This window comes from Rattus rattus, chromosome 7, assembly GCF_011064425.1.
Source record: "Rattus rattus isolate New Zealand chromosome 7, Rrattus_CSIRO_v1, whole genome shotgun sequence".
NCBI lineage: Eukaryota > Metazoa > Chordata > Mammalia > Rodentia > Muridae > Rattus > Rattus rattus.
The window spans coordinates 7489931-7508208 of NC_046160.1; positions in this window are offsets into that span (position 1 = coordinate 7489931).

Below are 18278 nucleotides of genomic sequence, written 5' to 3' on the forward strand. Positions count from 1 at the left end.
AGCTAGCTGGGTGAGCCCCATGTCCTGAAATTACCATTTTTACTACACCTGGACCTAAATTCAGATGACCTTGAACTCAGGAATCAGCCTGAATTTGTCTTTGTATCTTTCTGACAAGCCGGCTCATAGGGTAGCTACCTCTGTTCCTTTAAATTTGTGAAGCCACTCATATAATTTATATTGCATTCTAATTTCTTGAGAAATTGTGTGTTTTTGAATCTATGTTTTTAGAGTTCTTTCCCACAGCCTTAAGGGCTATCCTGTAGGTCCTAATGTTCACCACTTTGCTGAGACATAGCTATACTTCGTTTCCTGACTCATGCTGTCTCTGATTGTCACGGAGTCATTAACATTAACCGTGAAGACATTACTCAGAGGAATGAGAAATATGTACATTAATATACAGAAAAGCCTAAGGCCACAGCAGCCCTCGACACCCATAGAGGCCCACGTCTACTGGTCCTGTCCCAGGGGCAGGAACCATGTCATTCTGTCCCCACCAAAGTCATGCTGTACCTGGCACTCAGTGAACATACAGTCACATAAGGGAGGCAGAGGCTTGAATCTGACATCAAAATAGAAGGTGGGGGGCTGGAGAGATGGCTCAGTGGTTAAGAGCACTGACTGCTCTTCCAGAGGTCCTGAGTTCAATTCCCAGCAACCACATGGTGGCTCACAACCATCTGTAATGGGATCTGATGCCCTCTTCTGGTGTGTGTGTGTGAAGACAGCAACCATGTTCTCACATACATAAAATAAATAAATCTTTAAAACAAAAGACCAAAACAGAAGGTGATACGGGCATGAGAAATAATGAGTGAGACTGGATCCGGGAAATCACAACAAGGAATCCTATTTCACAGAGGGGAGGAGGCAGTGGTCACCAGCAATGTAAAAAATGCCATCTTTCTGTGTCTGGATCAGAGGACTCCATGAGGACCTCTCAGCCTGTTCTCTGCCATGGCACCTTCTGTCCATCAACAGGTCACCCAAGCTACTGACATCTCAGTACCAGCCGTACTGAGGGATGGGAAGACAAAGATCATCTGTCCTTGCAGTTGATGTAGTCCTAGTCATGGTGACCACTCACTCTAACGCAGGAGATGCTGCCTGGAGGGATCATGCTACATCAGAGTCTAGGATGAAAACTGATTGCTACACAGGGCTCTATTTTAGGACCAAAGTCTCCATTAGCGCATTGAGCGACTCTGATCAAGTCACCACACCTCTGAGTTTCACATTCTTCACCTGAAGTGACATTAATAACAGCGCTTGTCTCGCAGGCTTGTTCTGAGAAGCTAATGGAGCAGCCAGGCCTTGGTAACCCATGAAGTGTCATGTAAATGTGAATTATCATTCACTATAAAGTGATTATTGTTTGGCAGTTTCTCAAAAGTTAAACATAGAATTACCATATGATCGAGTAATTTCACTCCTGGTACACTCAAAAGAATTGGAAATGTATTTTCGACAGATACTTGTGTATCAATGTTCATAGCAGTATGGCTCATAATAGGTAAAAGCAAAAATAACCCCGTGTCAAGTGAATGATCCCGTGATATGTACATACCATGGGATGCCGTTCAGTTTTAAGCAAGAATAAAAATTTGATATATGGAGCACATGCCGAACCTTGAAATGCTAAGTGAGTTACTCCAGACTCCAGACGCATGCAGAAGGGAAACTGTGTTCAGATTCCACACAGGGAAGCCACGGAGAACGGACACATTCTTAGCCAAAGAGCACAGTCAAATGGAGATTGCTAGGAGCTGTGGGGAGGAGTTAGTGTCTAACAGGCACTGGGCTACGAAGCTCTAGGCTAGGAGAAAGTAAGTGGAGCAGGTCCATCGTGAAATCTCACTTGGACAAGCTCTGGGCTACGAAGGAAGGTGGAGTCACTGGCGAAAGTAAATCCATATGAAGGAGTTGGTGAACAGTAGATGGAGAAGAACCAGAACTATCAACAAAGGTGTAGAGGAAATGGTCAAGGTCAATGGAACGAGGGTATAGGTTAGGAAAGTATGAAGAAAATATTCTCCAGACCCTGGATAAGTCAGACAGAGAGGTTAAAGATGGAGAGGAACCTAGACATGTTAGGCTGAATCCAATCCAAGATGGCTGCCACACCAAGCAGAGGCAATCGTGGCGATTCCAGGTTCTTTCTAAAAACCCGAAATGCAATGCCTTGCGTCTATTCTTCTACCTCACAATACTCTTCTTGTACTCAGTCATCTTTGGTTACTTTATTCAGCTTTCTACTGCTGTGACAACGTACTGGAAAAAATAATTTAAAAGAAGAAAGGTTGGTTTTGGCTCATGGCTTCAGAGGTCTCCAGCAGTGGTCATCAGGCTCCATTGCTTTTGACTTAGGACAAGAAAAAATACCATGCAAGATGAGCACAGCAGGGGAGGCTGCTCACCCCATTAAAAGCCTGAAAACAGGAGACAAAGCAAGAGACCTGAGACACATAACGTTTAAGGGTGCACTTGTGTTAATCTATGTCCTCCTACTAGGCCAAGTCTACAGTTAGTGTACCTAGTAGAACACTTAGTATAAATTCATCAGGGGATCAACCCACTGGTAAGATCTTCTAATCCAGTCACTTCCTAACACCCCACCTCTGAACATTTTTGCATTTGGGGACCAAACCTTCATTACTTGAGTTTCAAGGTCATTGCAAATCCAAACTATCACTTTCTCCCCAAGTCTCCTAAAAGCTAGCATCTTCCCCATGATGAAAAATGCACGTAGCCCCCCCTTGTAAAGGGTACTCAGAATCTCAAGAGTTAGCGTCGCTCAAAAGTCCAAGGCCAGTGTCTCTTCTGAGATGCAAGGCACTTAGCTGTGGTCTTACAAAAGCTAAAAGACAATTTATATAATCCTGACATACAGTATAAGAGAGAAATTATTCTCATTCTAAAAGAGAGGGTTAGGACATGAGTGGAAGAATGGAGAAGCAGCAAGAGTGGAACCCAGTGGGGAAAACCTTAATTCCCATAGTTCCTGGGCTGACATATGCAGCATATGGTGTGATGTGAGTTGACACAGCTTGGGAGTCCCTGCTTCTACAGGGTTCTGAGCCTCAGTCATTCGGCCACTCGGTGAGCTGCTATACTTGTTGCCTGAAACTTTCTTGACAGATGTTCTACATTCCTAGCATGGGTTACTTCCTGAGCTCTCGCCTGTACCCTCCCTTTCGCCCTTGTATGTTACCATTTAAGGACACCTACAGGACTTCAGTGTAGCCATATGCAGCCTGGTTGATGTCAAGCAGGCAAGAGCAGTAGGCAATGCCTCTCAGATCACAGCAGTAGTAAATGTAGAAGAGCCTAGATGAGTAAGCAAGATAGAAAATCCAGAGAGAAACAACTTCCTAGGTTTAGGCTTATAATTTTTTTCAAAACCTATTTTAATAAGGGTTCTTAAAGGTTTAACCTCCTGCCTTAGGGTTTTATTGTTGTGAACAGATACCATGAACAAGGCAAGTCTTATAAAGGACAATGTTTAATTGGTGCTGGCTTACAGGTTCAGAGGTTCAGTCCAGTATCATCAAGGCAGGAGCATGGCAGCATCCAGGCAGGCATGGAGCTGACAGAGCTGAGAGTTCTACATCTTCATCTGAAGGCTGCTAGCAGAATAATCAACTTTCAGGCACCTAGGGTGAGGGTCGAAAGCCCATGCCCACAGTGACACACCTACTCCAACAAGGCCACACCTCCTAATAGGGTGGCTCCCTGGGCCAAACATAAAAAAACCATCACATTTTGCTCCCTGGTCCCCATAGGCTTGTTCAAACACATGAGTCTATGGGGGCCACACCTAAACATAGCATAATGTAAAATTCATTCAGTCCAAGTTCCAAAGTCCCCGCAGTCTATAGCATTCTCAACAATGTTAAAAGTCCAAGTCTCTTCTGAGATTCATCCAATCACTTTCCTGTAAGCGCCAAAGCAAGACAGGAAACCAGCTGGGCAAACTCTAAACTGTGCATCTCCATGTCTGACGTTATCGCTAGCTTTCTGTTTTCCAACTCCTTCACTGTCTACACCTGGCTGTCATGGATCTTGTTTTATAGTTTGACCTTGAACTCAGAGATCCCAGTGTTCTGGGATTAAAGATGTGTATTGCCACGCCTGGACTTAAGCTTTTCTTCACCTAGAACTTGCTCTGTCTCAGGCTGGGCTTGAACTCAAAGATCTGCTTTTCTTATCTGTTTGAATTAAAAGTGTGTACCACTGTATCTGGATCTAAATCTAGCTGGGTAGGATCTTGCCCCAAAGTCCTTCTCCTTTCATCTGTTACCTCCTAGAACACAGGCTTCAGCTCCATTTCACCTCCTTGTGCCCCTTTAATGCTTGAGCCATATATTTCATTTTTTTCTAAGTTTGCTACCCTTGTTTAAAATGTTCTTCATGAGACTGAACCAGAGAACAAAGTCTCTGTTAGGTTTTTTGAGACTTCCTTTGTCAATGTGACTGATCTGAGTCACATTCTTCAGACAAGGGCAAAAAGTAGCCACATTCTTCACCAAAATACCACAAAAACATTCTCTAGGCCACATATTGAAATTCTCTATTGAAACCTCTTGGCCCACACAATTTAAAATCACTCTCAGTAATGAACTTTTCCATATTCCTATTAGGATAGCTCATTAAGCCGAGTTTAAAGCGTTCCACTGCTTTCTAAATCCAAAGTCCCAAAATCTACATTCTTCCAAACAAAAGCATGGTCAGGCCTATCACAACAATACCCCACTCCTGGTACCAACTTCTGTCTTAGTTTGGGTTTTATTGCTGCAAACAGACACCATGACCAAGGCAAGTCATATAAAGGAAAACGTTTAATTGGGGCTGGCTTACAAGTTCAGAGGTTCAGTGCAGTATCATCAAAGCAAGAACATGACAGTTTCCAGACAGACATGGTGAAGGCAGAGCTGAGAGTTCTAAAACTTCATCTGAAAGCTGCTAGTTGAATATTCACTTTCAGGCAGCTAAGGTGAGAGTCTAAAGCCCATGCACACAATCACACACCTACTCCAACAAGGCCACACCTCCTAAAGGACGACTCCCTGGGTCAAGGATATACAAACCATCATACCTCACTTCTAGCTATCACCCTCCAGAGGTAGTGGAAAGAAAAGATTAATAGGGCAAAAGGGGACATAGACCTATTTAGAAATAGTTCTTTGGGGTGATTGCAATCTACGTAGTCAGAATACCAGCAGTTCAGTTCTCACAAATCAGCAGCAATAACTCTATACACTCACAATCACTATTTGATCCAGAAGAAACTGCAAGACTCTGCCAATTGGACGGAGTCTGAGTGGTAGGAAGTCGCTGGAATATCATGAGAAGTTCTTGGGTGCATTTCTCTCTGCAAAGTCGTGACAAATGATGATCAGCAAAGAAGGCAAGGAGATCCAGTGCTGCATCGTCCACTGTCTGTTGGGTTATAGTTATAGTCTTTCCAAACATCACATGCTCTCTCAAGCATCCACTCTAACAAAACGTCGCATGTGCTTTTTCCAGGCAGCTTCCATAAAAGCACCACAGGTTTGTTCTCAGCAAAAACATCCTCTCATAAGAGTTTCCAGAAAAACATCACATGACACAACTGAATCGTCAAAGAAACCAGAAATTTCCACTTCACCTAGGTGTGAGCACAATGGCCCTGTGTATATCTTGGGACACGTGATGGATCTGATCTGTCCAGTTTCTGAGAGCTGCATGTATCATCCTTCCTACTAGCTCAATTCATTCTGAAATGGTCTCGTAGGCAACCATGCCTTCCTTTGCCCTAGCTCTTCAAGACAAACCACAAGGTCTTCAAGTCTTTCTGTTCTGCTTTTTGTTCCTGACAGTCACTGCGAATCTGGCTAAAAGCAATTGTCAATTATCATGCCATGTTGCCTTGAAATTTTCTCTGCCAGATTAACTAATATATCACCTTGAAACTCAGCCTGATACAAAGTATTCGGACATGGAAAAAGAAAGAAACAAGGAAACAAAGAAAGAAACAAAGAAAGAAACAAGCAACCTATTGATCTCTAGTCCATACCAGTCCAGGCTTCAGTTCTATCCGAAGTCACAATGATGCCATTCCTACTCTGATCTTCTGAGGCCCCACTAAGTCACATACCAGATTCCACTTGAACAATCTTTTTCTAGTCTTTGTCTTCAAACTCCTTCTTCAACTAATTTCCAAATGTTTCTAAACCACATTGTCAGGCACTGCCACAACCCCACTTTCTATGGCTGTAACAAAATAGCTGAGAAAAACCAATCAAAGGAGAGAAGACTCATTCTGGCTTATAGCTTCAGCCATGGTCACTTGGGTCCATTATTTCTGGATCTGCGAGGATGAAAATATCATCTCATGTGGCACACAGAGGAACCAAGATGCCCACCTCATGAAAGCAGGGAAAGAGAGAGAAGCAGGAGGGGCTGGGAATAAAAATGTCCACTTCTGGAGCCTTCCCTAGTAACCTACTTCCTCCAACTGGGGAGTTTCTACTGGCTTCCTGAAATGCCATCAAATTAGTTCAGTAGACTTTGGTGACTCTGAGCACTCATGATCCAACTGCCTTCCCCAAAGTCCTTCTCGACACTAGTGCACCGGGGTCAAGCCTCAGTGCATGAGTTTTGGTGCAGAATTTAGATCCATCCCATAACACTGGGCAAGACACCAGAGGCACTCTCAGTTCCTGAGGGCAAAGACTCAGGCTCCCGTGCCACAGAGAAAAACCAGTTTTCCTTGAATTCAAGGTCAATTTCATAACATTATAAATTCAACAAAGCCAGCTTTCCTTATCTCCTGCTGAGACCCTCAAGGCTCTCCCTCTGCCTCTCAAGACAGGAGCTGCTCTCAGGAAGTTTGCTCCTTTTTTGTGAAGTGCAACTCCCCGTGTTCTTTTTCTCCAAAGGAAGGCATTTGTATTTCGACTAGATCTGCTGCAGAAATAACCCCAAGATCAGGGAATAAGCTGAGGAGGAGTCTAGAGACAAGTGTGGTGCCTCTGGCTCTCCTGCAGTCACTTCAACCTGTGAGGCCCTCTCCTGATAACAGTCACCTCTTCTACTCCCACTATACTCGCCTCTTCTTTTACTATCAGACATTGGCTATACAGGAGGCTTTTCTTTTAATAATAAGACATCTTGATAGCAAATAGAAAATTTTCTACACACAGAGATCAAGCGAGATGACAGTGGATTAACATTTTAATTAAACACAGCAGTTCTAATCAGTTTTATCATTACGGAACTACCCAACATTTTGACATATTTCAGGTATAAATTGATAGTTCCAGTCTGATGGCAAATTGAAATAATTTTTCTGGTGATATTTGTAAGTGTTTCGTGGCAGCCAGATGGTATTCAACATCAGAGATTCTAGACAGACCCATTCAAAATAGTAGTTCTCCAATCTTCCTTCCTCCACAGGCAGACTTCAGGATGAACTCTCCAGAAGTTATACACACTGTGATGGAGTAATATGGTGTTTTATGCTTTGCAAGACTCATACCCAAAGGTAGCTTGTCTTCCTTGGTAGGACGTCATATAGTTCCTTCTCTGGTTGAAAGGTGCAGCAAGCAGGAGTGTCGTGAGGTTTCCTTGTTTTTGTTTTGTATTGGTTTGGTTTGTTTGCTTTGCTTTGTCTGGTCTCAGCAATTATCAGTTGCCTGAGCTTGGAGGGTGGGACTTAGCATCGCAAGACTACTGATCCTCTCGGACCCAGTTGAAGGAAGTTGTTCCTATCAGATGGAGGGAGTTGGGGTTCAGAGAGTTAGGCACTTGCACAGGAGTCACGGCTGGAACTCACAGTAGTCAAGCTCTTTCCTCTTCAAATGACTCAAAGCACAAAGTTCATGACAGAGAGGGTAAGTATTTTCCCCTATATGCTGGGCCAAAGAAGACCCTTCACTGTGACCATCAAAAGCAGCGGGAACTAACCTAACAGAGGCAAGGTCTTTGTCACTTTCCCCTGTATCATCCCTGTCCACAGCTGTCGCCGCCCATTCATCACCAAAGCACACATCGACAATACATAGCAATAGACCATGCTTTCTGTGACACTAAATTTAATTTATATTTTCTTAATGTTAATATTACTATTGGTTTCCTGAGGTCTCACGTAGCTGAGGCCAGCCTTGAGCTCCTGATCCTCTTGAATCTACCCCCTTCTTAAGTGCTGAGAGTATAGTATGTACCACCACACCCAGTACAAGCCCCCCTTAATCTATTTAATCTAAGCTAAGTATACTCTTAGTCCCAGTACCTTAATAGTTCAACATAGTATGTAACCATCTACATTAAAGACCTTTAAGAATCCTGAATAACTTTTCTAACCATGTTAAGCAATCAGCACTTTTTAAGGAAGCTTCCCTGTCCTTTCTAGTCATATAAACTAAAACTTTCCAACACACACACACACACACACACACACACACACACACACACACACACGCAGAAAGTTTCACAGTAAAATAACACACCTACCCAAATACAGTAAATGGCCATCAAAGAAAGTGTGTTTGAACCAACTTCAACTCAGAGGCTGCACGTTTTGAAAACTTTGGAACGCATCAGAGGAAATAAAATCACCCTGAGAAAACTAGCCCAGTAAATATTCCAAGCCCTTTGTAGTCTAATTATACTGCTATTGTTGCTGAGAAATGTTTAGCAATCCCATGATGGTTCAGGATGATAAAAGTCTGAAGCTGAATGATGTTTATGGATAAAAATCAAGAACTGTTCCCCGACTAAAGTCTGATGCCTTTATTTAGCACATGTTTTACCTCTCAAAAAAATTTTTTTTATTTTTTTTATTTTTTTTCCTGGAGACTTTAACAGTCTATTTTTATTTTTTAAATTCCTAACAGGTCTCAGCTTCGTGCCACACTTGTAACACTGTGCACTAAATGTTTGTTGAGTGAATAGCAGTATTTTTTTCCTTGCAAAGACCTATGTGTGATTCTGAAAATAAGAGGAATTCTTACTAAAAAGAAGAGCATGTGTACAGTTTTGTGCACACACTAAGCACCACTCGATCCCATACTTGAAAATAGTTAATTCTACACCATGTAAGTTTGCCTCAATTTAAAAAAGCCGAACAAATAATATTTCATGCAAAGAATAAGCAACCTGTCCCTAAAAGTCAATACGATACATTCTTACATTTTTATATCAGCTATAAAGTACAAGAGTGTAAGAACATTTTTATGAGTAGAACGTTCCTTTTAAAATCATTATTAAATAGATAGATAAGGTTGCAAGAGAATCGTGAGGCGACATTGAAATACTTCTAGTCCTGAGATCTTTCAGAGAAACATTTTACAGGGTTTTTCTGGACTCTGCCTGCTGCTTCATGTTGGGGTTCCCCAGTCCCTACTGGGACGAGTGCATGGATGGAGCCCCATCTCAGTAAAGTTCCATCTATTTCCCATCAAGAACATGATGTGTTGGAAGACACATCCTTACACCTCCAGCTTTCATCAGTTTAAAATCCAAGGTGGCATTTCTGAGGACCACATACTTAGAATTTTCAAAACAAGATTTCCCTCCTTTTATGACAATGTGAAGACAAGTTGTTTTATTTTTTTAGGCAATAAAGAAAAAGAAAAACCCTTTTCAGTAAGTAGCATTTGAAATATAAATGTAATTTCTTCCGTTTGAAGACATCCTTTTCTTTTCTGACTACCAATAGCCCTTTAGTTCTATACCAAGAGGCCATCTGTGGAGGTGGATGGTCTGTGAACACCGGGCGTAGTTTTCAAGCCAGGGATATTTTAAATTGAAAAAGACCAACGACTGCACAATTGTCCTGACAAAGTGGACACATTCTGAGAAGGCTGTAGATTGGGATCTGTATCAAACATTCCTTTCTGTTTTCTGATAAATCCCACTGGGATGGCTGGGGACGAGTCCGGCCTCTCTCTCCCTCTCTCCCGTTTGCTTGCTCATTAGGTCTTTAAAGGTAAATGCAAATCCTCAATTCCTCATTAGCCCATCTTAGAAAGTAACTCAGATGTTTCTAATTTCTCCTCTGATTTATCAGACCGGTCTCTGATAACTTTTGAAAGCAGTCTATTCAAGAGTCTCAAAGACAAAGGCCTCCGTATGGAAATAAAGAGAAGTCCTCACACAAGCAGTGGAGGGGAACACACAGAGAAGTTTGGTAACTGTTGCTTCAGAATTACTTCGAGTTCTGTTCAAACCAATAGACACATTACACTGAAAATGTTTTATTCAAAAGGTCTCCGATGGAATCTAAAAAAAAATAACCAAGGGCCCCTGTTACAGTTCAGGCGCCTGGTAAGCTAAAACAAATCAACAATCGTATGAAACCTTTCCTTCAAAAGACAACACGGGGAGGAAGATTGAGGGGAATCCAAGCTGAATAAATCACACATGGTCCTTAGCTCTGGAGAATTCTCTCACTCTGGGACTACAGCTCTCCCTGCCTGTTTTAAAATCTTTCTAACACTACTGTTGTTGTTGTTGTTGTTGTTGTTGTTGCTGTGTGCTTGTTTGCTTCCTGTCTTCACATCAATATTAACTAATCTGGGATCGTCTCAGAATGTCTCCCCATGACTGGGTGATTTAAAAAAGAATTCTATTTATCCAAATCGTTATGACAATGTTACTTTTTCTCAAAAGGAGCAGGAAAAGGGCAGGAAGGGACAGAAAGGTAGGTGAGTTTTTGTGTAAAATATGACCCTATCTTATAAACAAATCCCCCCCCAAACACCCTCCAGGAGATCTGCTAGTAAAGGCACCCCCAACTCTTCACTTTCTCATTTCCTTGATAGAAACAGAAAAAGAAAAGTGGCAGCCCCAGAGAGGACATCTCTTGGAAATCGCGTGCTCTCCTTCTGCCCCTGCCTTGGGCAAAGGACATGTTGGGGGGAGGTGGCAACTGGCAAGGTACACCTGAGCACTTTCCAGATGTGTTCGGAGCCACTGGGTCACAATTTGGGCATTGAAACTAGTCTGTCTTCAGAAAGACTGTAATTCCACGTGCCCTAGAATTCCCCCATGCATCCTAGAATCTCCCATGCACCCCAAAATTCCACTGTATGTCTTTTTAAGTCCTCAGTACTTGGGGACCTCCAAGTTTGGGAGGAGGGGGAGGCTCTTTCCCAGGAAAGGCAATTACAGTTTACTCTAAGGATCCACAGGAAGTGAACCTTCATGGTGATGGGGTGGTCTAGGGGGTGTGAATTTGGTTTGTTTTTCTCAGAACAAACTGAGAGAAAAAACAGCCCGGATCATCTAGAAGGCCTTCTAAGGAGGGCAGTGTCCCTGGGGAGGAAAAGCATTTGGGCAGCTCCATTTGAAGACTCACACACAGGGTCTACTGAGAAGCCAGCTCCATCCTCTCTCAAAAGGGCTTCTGCACAAATGTTTCCTATCGGCGTCCACAAAGGTTCACAGGCACCTCGGGTCAGAGAACATTGTCTCCCCTCTACCTGGTCGGCACTGGGCTGGTCCTCTACTATGAACATGGAAAGGAACTCGGATGGAGGGACTAGGCGCTGGAAAGGGCAGCCGTCCTCTGGCTCCAAGGACCGCCTCTTTGCTTTCTGGAGACAGCTTTACACTCCTTCCACCTGGTTCCCCGCGGGGAGTCCTGGCCCTCCTTTGGGGGTCTGTTGACTAATGAAACAGTGGGAGAAAGCACAGGTCAGCCATCAAGCAAATAATAAACATATTTGCGTTGCACGTCTGTTAAGCCTGTTTAATGGGTCGTCCTTACATGTAAATGGGTTTCCTACCCCAGCCCCCATCGCTCCACCTGTATCAACAACAATGCCTCCGCACAATTATCTTACCTTAATGAACTTAATCTTTAATTTCCCAGCTTGGCCCTGGTCCTCAGCCTCCTAACAAAGGAAGTGGAACTGTTTGAGTCCCTGTGAGCCGCCTTCTTCCAACAGCTAGGGAAACTTTAGCCACGACAAGGATTTTTGCCCCTTGTGGAACTGTCAAAAGCAATAAATATTTTTCTTTTTATTCCATCATTAGACCCTCCTAAGAATGCCTCCCTATTGTCCACTGTAATTCCCAGAGCTCTCTGGGCAGGGGCGTTATTGTGGAAAATGAATCCTGAAGTGTTAACAATCCTGCCAAAGCGGCTACACTTTTTTTTTTTCTTTCTGAGGGCGTAACGGTTAGGAATGTGTCGCCTCACCATAGCCTGCTCAGCGAAAAGAGCACTTGTGTTTTTTAACACTGGTCTTTGAGAAGGATGCTCAAGTTAAAGCATTGTGGCCACTGTAAATAGATGCACTCAGCAGAATAGAGCTTCTCCATTCTTAATTAGGGAAGTAACTCTAGAAAGACAGGACGTCACTTGCTAGGCTGTGCGTATTGTTGAGTTTGTGCCGGCCTCCACAATGTGAGGTAATTGGAGTTGTACCTTTTAGAAAGCTGCTAATTTCACATAGGAAGTGCTAACAAGACCTTTCTGGGCCATGTTTTCCTTCTTCCTTTTTAAGGAAGTTACAGACCTTCAGTAGTGGGAATGGCTGAGCCCTGGCCTGGCGCGGAAACAGCAGTAATGAACCACTTCAGCCCACAGTTAGAAAAAGAAGGCCTCATTTTGGAGTCCTGAGAATACTAGGCGCAACAAAAGGTTCTGTTTAAGCCTGTTATCCAGGACATTCTTACAGGCTACACAGCTCTCCCTGCAATGACCCTCTTCAAACAAGTGCCTCAGGTTTGAGCAGATAGAAACACCCAACTTTCAGGGCTTGGAGTTATAGTTTTCTTTACAAAGCCATTTATATAATGTAAGCTGCAATTAGCACGGGACAGAGCGAGGAGATTTAGGCTGGGAAGTTCTTTTAACAAAAGATAGAAATTAGTGGAATAAGTAACAGTTAAATATCGGCTTCAGATAACTAGTTGAAAAGACCTTTTAAATCATTTACTAATAAAAAAAATAAAATAAAATGATTTTGCTGCAGACCTTGTTCTGCCCGAGGTATGGTCTTTTAAATCACTGAACTGATTAATCTTACTAATTTTAAATTATCCAGCAAGAATGGATCAGAGGGGGGAAAAGTCCCCACACACACACACCCCCCCCCAATGAAAAGCACCGTAGCTTTTAAGCCTGACAATTTCATCAAAATGTCCATAGGACTTACATAAAAAATTCAAACCATAATGAAATAAATTGCTACCTACATTATGAAAAGTCTGCAGAAGCTTTTTATAGACTTGAAATGCAGAAGTTATATAAACTGAGCAGTAAAAAGAATTAGAAATTGACCTTTACAGATCAAGGGCTAAAATTAACAGTCTTCAGGGGGAGAAAAAAAAATCCCAGTTCACAATGGCTTTTAATGCCACTTTCTCCTCACATTCATTTATCTAATAACCGTGGCAAGGTTAGGATAAACAATGAGCGTATGTTTTCACATTATCCACCTTTTGTGTCGTCCATATGAATTTCTAAAACACTTAAGAGAATAGATACATAAACCTGTGACCTTCAAATGAGCTTTTTGATACTCTCAACATTTTGAATAAAAAGATCAGAAAATGGAACCACTTTTACACAGTAATGAATTCTGATCTGTTGGGTAAACAAGGCTAAATTTTAAAACAGAGACCTGACATTTGTATGGCTTAAGAAGCCATTCCGTTCTCTTGGGGGTGGGCAGAGGAGGGAGGCGACATTGTCAGGACTTTTACTACCGTAGGCTAAATAATGACCAAATCTACAATTCACATAAAAAGAGAGAGAGGAAGAGAGAAAGAGAGAGAGGGAGAAAGAGAGGAAAACCCATTTGGCCTCGTTCAACAGAGAGCCACCATTTCCAAGACAAGGGCAACAAAAATGCCCAATTTTTATGACAATTTTCCCCCACCTCTCGAACAATTGATCCACCTCAAAAAAAAAAAAAAAAAAAAAAAAAAAAAGGTTGGGGGAAGGCTGATGGAGGAGGTCCAGGCCGCCATTGTGGAGCTAACGCGTATTGACGGGAGCTCCAAGGGCCTCCAAAAGTTACTCCAATTTCCGTCGAGCTTTTGTACATCCCTTGTCCTGTCTGAAAGGCTCAGTTAGGTATTGTTGCAAAAAAAGTCTGCATCCACATTTGTTCCCTCTAATTCATACTCGGCATTGTGAAGTTTTGCTATTCAGGGTCTGATTGGACAACAGCCCTGACAATGGCCAAGCGATTAGTCGCTCAGCGTGGGCTGGGGTTGTGGGTATAAACCTAGGGATGGGGCTGGAATTCACTGGGGCCTTCAGCTTCCTCTGGGGCCTTCCTGAGAGGCCGGGCCTGCTTTGCTGCAGGTAATGCATTCCTTCAGAGCGGGGAAACCGAATCCTTGTAATTAGCGTGTCCAGGACAGGGCAAGTCGCCCCCTCCCTTGCACGTCGGCCCTTGGGGGGCCCCCGAAGCTTTCTAAGGAGCTCAGCCCCTGAAACGCGCCAGCCTCGTCGAATTGAAAACTTTCTCGGGCGGCTCGGTGGGCCTGAAAATCAGGACACAGGGGAGGGGAGCCGAGAGCGGCGATCGGAGCACTTAACCCTTGGCACGCCGGGTGCCGGGCCCGCGGCCCCCCTCAAACACTCCCTCCCCAACCTCGGACCGCACGCCCCTGCGGGCGTCTTCACAGAGGGACGCCGGCGTCCTGGGCTCCACCACCGCGCCTGATCGCCGCGTTAAGTGTACAGATGTCAGTCTGGTGTTTTACATGTCAGTAACTTGAATTCATTTACATTTATTTTCCTATTGTTTTATATCATTTTATGACAATGTGCTGCATAATATCATTTAAATCTTTAATGTACAACTAATTCTCTGCCATTAATTTGTCAACATGATTACTAGATATGGCACCCGGAAAAGCAGGCTGCCTTGAAATATGGATAAGACATTTCTGGGGTTTTGTTGTTGTTTTTCGTGAAGGTTTACGCATGAAACGACAAGGATTTAACTTGCCCATGATCTTCTCAAAACTAATTTCAGTATGAGTCCCACTTATATTTAGGAATTCCATCTATCAGTTGAGAAAGAGAGCTACAGAGAACCTCCTTCTAGAATTAATTAGGCAGAGCTCTGGCCTCACTGTAGCAGCCGGAAATGAGCCAGGGCCCAACCCTAGCAGGACAAGGATACCCTAAGAAGGTCTGGGATCGCGGGCACAGGCTGGCCAAGGCGTGGCCTGGTACGGGATGGCCGCTCCAGCACAGGGAGAGAAAGAAAGCAGGCGCCGGACCAGAGAGGAGACCCAGGGCGCCTGCGGGCATCAGCAGTGCTGAGGATGGGGGGCCGAGGGGGGAGCAAAGGGTGGTGCCTTTCTAGGCAACCCTGGTATCGGGGTACCCCACCCCCAACATCCATATCATCCGTTTGGCGCAGGCTGTCCGAATCAAACCTTGGAAAGCTGGTCCTTCCTTCCACGCCCAGCAAAGACCGGTGCCCGGCAGCTACCAGCCAAACATTAACACCCAAACGCCTGCACCATGGCAATTAAAAAAGAAGGAGCGCCCCAAACCTTATTAAACATTCAAATAGAAAAATTAAGATATTCTGGGCAAAAGAAGTGTTTAGACAAAGGCTGTCTGCTTCAATTTCCCCGTTAAGCGGGGAGCTGGCTGCTGGGAGAGAGAGAGAGAGAGAGAGAGAGAGAGAGTGGCGGTGGGTTCCATAAATTAGCTGAAAATCCCTCTTCTCGGGAGCCCAAGTTATCTCCCCGTTGCCTGCAGCTCTGATTTAGAATGGGAACCGGCTTGTTTACCGCTTTAATTAACGCTCCTTTTCAAGCGGGGGAGGAGGGATGGGAAGGGAAGGGAAGGGAAGAGAAGGGAAGGGATCCAGCGATAAACAGGTGTAGTTGGCCGGTGGCTTGCTCGCTGGGGCGGTGGCAGCCTCATCAGGCTTGACTGGGCTTGACCCCGCCGGCGAAAAAGGTAGATGGCCCGGTTGGAAGCGCAGTAGGCGAGCATTATTTTAACGACGAGCCTGTGATTGGAATGGCTTAAAGGGACAATCAGCGCTTGAGTTGCTTTTTTTTCCTTCTTCCCCCACCAGAATACATGATTCTTCCTTGTTGCTGAACGAAGAAACAGACCTTAGATATGTACAGGTGGGAAGTCTTGCCCTCCTCTTCTCAGCCTTCACCTCTCAATGTAAGGGGTGAATCACTTCAGGAGGAAACACTTTCAGCTTTCGGTCTGGGAAAAATCCCTCGGCATTCTTTCTTTATTTACTTACTTGGGCTTTTAATTCCGAGAGCCTAATAATATCTGGGATTGGCCTGTCCACAGCCTATGTGTTTCTGTGACCTTAAAGATAACAGGCAAGCTTGGATGGAAAATGGAATTCAAGCGCCAGCTCATTTTAAAAACATAGCTGAAAACTCATTGGGGGTGGGAAGTTTTCGTAAGCACAGGCTGAACAGGCTTTTTAAAATTAATAATTAGACTCGGTATTTGTTAAATGGTGAATATATGAGGGTAAATGGATATATGGATATATATAGATATATATATAGATATGTTATTAACAACAGCAGGTGCCCCCAAGTTGAGAACATGTGGTTCATGACCTGAAGTCACCTGTCCACTCTGCCCCATGTCTTTGTGCCCTCCAGTACCTCCAGGAGTCCAAGAGAAGTCAGAAGCTGTCTCAGATAAAGAAAGGGGATTAAAAACCAAAATTACCTATTTGATCCCAGGTTCTATTAATTCTGACCACTTCCCTGCAAGGTTCAATGATTTATCCAGACTATAATGGGTCAAGGTAGGTACAGAACAGAGCTATCTTCCACCCTTTGTGGAGCAATGGCCATCCAGACTGCTACAGTTCTGTAGAGAAGAGGTTTTGTTCTGGGTGAAGACTGTGGGAAGAAGGGCCTTGGTTACAGGACAGGGACCTTTGGCCACTGGAAAAAATTCCAGAGTGAGTGCCACAGACCTTCACGCTCACATGTATGGCAACAACCCCAGGCCTACCTATCAGCGCTCAGTCCAGAGATTGCTGAGAGAGTTGTGGCTCACTCCTGTAATCTCATCCTTGGAGAGCTGGAACAGGAGGGTGGGCAGCAAGCTCACGAACAGCCTGTGAGCATTCTGAACCAGTCTTAGCTTCATGCAGAAACCTGACAGAACGGCCTTTTTTTTTTTTTTTCCACTTTCAGGATTTCCAGATTATAAATCAGGATTTTTCATCTGGGTTCCATGAGGTGCGCCCTTGAACATGTTACCAAAATCTCATCTCCTCTCAATGCAACTGATACATCCCCTGTTGGCCTCACAGAGTAGGATGGGGCCCAAAGGACTCAAAGGCATTGATTCAAACACACAGCTATATTAGCAATCTGTCTGGGTTATGAGGTCCTGCTATAATAAAATAAATACTGTTTTATGAAATAAAAGAAATAATAATAATAATAATAACAATAACAATAATAATAATAATAAAAAGACTGTGCATGTGTATAGGTTTTGAAAAGAGTCGGGGAGTACTTATGAGTAAGACATGAGTCTATAATTCTCAGTTTTTAAACATGAAAATCCTGGCTATATACACAGTGGTGCTGGGATATGTAGACACGGCAAGTGATTTTTACCACAGCAGTATGACAGACAGGACTGTTAGATGTAGTAATAGAAAGGATAAGAGCAATGGTAGACCAGACTGGTACCTAGCACTTGAAACACACTTCAAATCTCACTAGAATAAGGACTGGTGTTACCGGGCCCACTGTGCAAATGAGACATAGGCCATTACTTGGTTACATTACTTGCAGGCAGCAACACTTGCATTTGAACTGGGATGAACTGGCACTGGACTTCTGAGTGTGTCATTTCCTAATTCCCTGCCCCTTGTCACACTACATTTTAAAACAGTTGAGGTGAAGCTCAGAACATGCACATCATGCGTTTATCTCAAGGCAGAGTAACTGGAGCTTGGATCACCTTACAACACAAAAATGGTCCAATGGCTACCTGTAATTGTTATTCATTTCACCAGGTTCAGCCTCCTCTGCAGGAAGACAGCCTGGGTTTACATGTTGAGTGTGCCATACCAGGCAAACCCCTTCAACTTCTCTGAGCTGGAAGATCAATGGGTAATGAACAGAGCCAGCCAGTAATGTCAACACTGGGGAGACAGGCATAAAAATCTATGACTGGCTTGTGGGTCAAAAGGAGGTAGGTGTTGAAGAGGAACAGAAGGAGAAGGAAAATAGGGACAGGATAGAAAATGGGGGTCCTTAGGCATTCACCCCAGAATGAGATCTTTACTGCTGTAGAG